The sequence below is a fragment of the Moschus berezovskii genome, chromosome 14 (genome assembly GCF_049115385.1).
Source record: "Moschus berezovskii isolate FMDL1 chromosome 14, NW_MosBer_1.0, whole genome shotgun sequence".
In the NCBI taxonomy this organism is placed as follows: Eukaryota; Metazoa; Chordata; class Mammalia; order Artiodactyla; family Moschidae; genus Moschus; species Moschus berezovskii.
In genome coordinates, this window is record NC_142473.1 from 52,707,623 (window position 1) to 52,711,489 (window position 3,867).

General features: G+C 36.3%; 1 pseudogene; it reads left to right on the forward strand.

Moving 5' to 3' along the window:
• The first annotated feature begins 1,333 nt into the window (after positions 1-1,333).
• On the forward strand, positions 1,334-2,276 carry LOC129553617 (olfactory receptor 52A1-like; annotated as a pseudogene).
• Positions 2,277-3,867: the final 1,591 nt, after the last annotated feature.

Sequence of the window (3,867 nt, forward strand, 5' to 3'; positions counted from 1 at the left end):
AGAAACGACTGAGCGACTGAACTGAACTGAACTGAATTCTATTCACTGACTGAGTCAATTCTAACTGCATGTTAGCTGATACAGGGTTCCTGTCATGAAATGGCCTAGCTGACTTCATTTTATCAACATAAATCATAGCTGTCCCTGCATTTCTGGTATGTTTGCTAACATTGAATAATGTTGATAGTTCAGTATCCTGTTAACTGATAGAACTTGCTGATATAAAGTAACTAGTTCTATATTTGACTCCTATAGAGTCAAAAGAACTCTGTTCTTTCATTGTTTATTTTCTTACTAATCTAATCTCTTATCCTTGAGCTTAAAAAATTATTCATCTTCCAAATTATTAATATTTCATTAAGAATTATTGAGCCCAAATTGGACTAATCTCATTATCATGGGGGTTATAACCACTGTAAACCCAAGAAATTAGCCTCAATTTGGCCAAGTTACCCACATACTCATTTTCCCATATCCAGTAGTTATCAAGAATGAGTCTCCCCATCTCTGTTATTTCTGCTGCTGCTTTTCTTAAATCCTAGAGATTCCTCCTTCTGTACTAATGTGCATTTCAGAATTGCAACTATTTTGAGAATATAACCATTTTAAAGATTTCAGGTGAATAAATATAGGCAAGATATAGGCAAACCAAGAAACTTTGACCCAGGGTTGCCAAAAATATACTCATTTGAATGATCTTTTCTTGCTCTTATTTTACATTTTTTTGAAAAGTCATCCAGTCTTATACAGAAGAAATAACATACATACATATGTAAGTATATTATTCTCATTGATGACAAATGTATCTTTTTCTCTATTTTCTTTCAGGAGGAGCCTTTTACATTGAATTATGCGTCAGAGTCTGAGAACTTACTGGTCCAAACTGATTGTATCTGATTTATGGAAAATTAAGAATTAACAGAGTGCTTGAGCAGTAGCTAAAGGATACTCTATGGAGGGATTCATCAAATTCTGATTAAAATACAATTTACAAGCAAAATAAACAAGTCTAACTTTTGTCCCCACAGGTCTGGAAAGGAAATAACAGACTGGTCAGCAGTTTATTCCGTTACTCATGTGATTTGGCTGGTTCTACTGCAATTGGCTGACCATGAACACAATGTCTTACTGTGGTACAGTGTTTGTGGATGCCCTTCTTGAACAGTGATGTGGCTTATGAATCTGTTTTTTTCCCTTTAGTAATATGAATGAGATGGGTGATATGATCTCAGAGTTCAGCCATAATTCGACAATATGAAATCTTGGCATAAAAACGGATAGTCAAAAGCACTGACTAATTTCTTTTGTTTACATCAAAAGACCCAAGGACACTATGTCCATTTCCAGCATTACAGTCTTCATGTCTTCTGTGTTGACACTAAAAGGGATCCCAGGCCTAGAGTCTATGCAGTGCTGGATTGGGATCCCATTCTTTGTCACATATCTCATTGCAATGACCAGAACCTCCTTGCTTCTGATCATTATCAAAACAGAACACAACCTCCATCAGCCCATGTACATTTTCCTAGGCACTCTAGGAGTCACAGTTATTGTTCTTAGCACCAGCATTGTGCCCAAGATGCTTTGAATCTTCTGGTTTCATGTACCAGAGATTTATTTTGACTCCTGCCTGCTTCAAATGTGCTTCATCCACACATTTGAGTGCATAGAGTCAGGCATCCTCCTGGCCATGGTCCTGGACTGCTATGTGGCCATTTGTTATCCACTGAGACATGCTGCCATCTTCACCCACCAGGTAGTTATCCAAATAGCAACTTTGGTAACACTCAGGGCTGCCATTCTTGTAATCCCATCCCTAGTATTGATTAAGTGGTGATTTCAATTTTACCATACAACAGTTATTTCCTGCTCCTACTGTGAGCATATGGCCATTGTGAAACTGGCTGCAGATGTCAGAGTCAATACAATCTGTGGTTTGTTTGTGACTTTCACTGTTGGAGGGTTTGACCTTACATTCATTACATTGTCCTATGCAGATATTTATCACAGTTTTTCGTTTGCCTCAGAAGGAGGCTAGGTTGAAAGCATTCAATACTTACATTGCTCCTATCTGTGTCTTCCTCCAGCTCTATCTCCTTGCCGCCTTCTCCTTCTTTGCACATAGGTTTGGTTCTCACATCCTCCCTTACATCCACATCCTCTTTTACTTACTGGTCCCTGCATTTCTCAATCCACTTGTCTATGGTTCAAAGACCAAGCAGATTCACGTTCATGTGGTAAAATGTTCTCTTCTTAAAATCCACCATAATTTATAGTTTTGTGCTTTCCTCTTTGTGCAATACTTATAATACCTCAAATCAATATAGAGCATAAAATTCATGTAATTTGAAATGCTTGAGTTTTCTAGAAAGTCATTTTGTGAAATCTGCCAGGATGACAGCTAGTTCTCACGTCTTCATAGCCAATGATAACTATCAATCAATGGAATTGTGGATTCTACCTGGGAAATGAGAATAAAAAGTGTAGAAAGAGCAAAATGATGAACACATGTAATTTCCTTTTCTTTTTTTTTTTTTTTGGTCTTTGGTAGCCTTTCCTTCTCTAAGAATTATTCTCAGATGATTAAATAATTATACTTTTCTCACCAAATTTAAATACACTCAAGGATTGTTGTTCTGTACTACCCAAATACTCAGTAGAAACAAGTTGTTTACTGTTTCTTGATGATGTCAAGATAATCTCAAAATAAGGGAAAAAAATACAAAATCAGAGGAAGTGTGTATTAACATGTTCTTTAACATCAACAAAACAAAACAAAATAAAGAATATTTTGTGGATATGATGAGTTAGAGTCTAAAATTTCAATAAATATCTGGTGTTATTGAGTAGTGACAAAAAAAAGCATGAGTACTCAAGGGTTTCATTTTATATGTCAATCCTTTTTTGAGACTGCTGCCTTTTTAATTCATTGAGTTATCAGAAAAATACAATGCTGTATGTATTATGCTGGATGGAGAACAGTGGCATAATGGCAAATTTCCACAGCACTTCAGTTTCATGAGTTTGTAGTGAATTGATATTTTTAAGGGCTTTATTATTCAGGACTCCGCAAGAGACCTTCCAATAGGCCATGGGTATTTTCTAGTAGGAGTGACTTCAAATAAAGGAAGAGATGCTGATGATGGTGAGTTTTGACCTCTTAGGGGCAGGAACTGAATCTTCTATCACTTGGTGGTGGCTTTCAGGTGGGGTAGCAATACTGTATTGGCCCTTCTGGCTATTTTCAGTTCCTTATATAAATGTTCAATTTGAGAAGAATAACTGGCAACATTTTTCACATCTACACCCTTGTTTTGGTAGAGAACTTCCCATAGCATGCAGGCCTTTTCTGCTGACCCTCCTGGAGCAGTATACACTGTAGGGTGGGAAAGTTGTCCTGACATTCATATCATGCTCACTTGGGAAGATCAACTTCATTTGGGATCTAATAAGCAAGTCTATTTTGCTTTCATACTAAGCTTTATCCTTACATTTAAGTAGTATTAAAAATGCAGATGAAAAACTAATAGTATCTTGTCAGTTGTGACAATATGGATGGATGCAGAGAATATCATGCTAGGTGAAATATGGTAATAGAAAAAGATATTTGCTGTATAATTTCCCTTATATATGGACTCTAAAAAGCACAACAGAGGAATGAACAGAATAAAACAATAACAGATTCATAGATATAGAGAACAAATCGTTGGTTTCCCAGAGGAGAGGTATCTAGGGGATTGGTTGAAATAGGTAAAGGGGGTTATGAGAACTTCCAGTTAGAAAATGAAGAAAGTCATGAGATGTAATATACAGCATACGAAATATAGTCAATGACACTGTAATAACTTTGTTTTGGGACAGATGGTT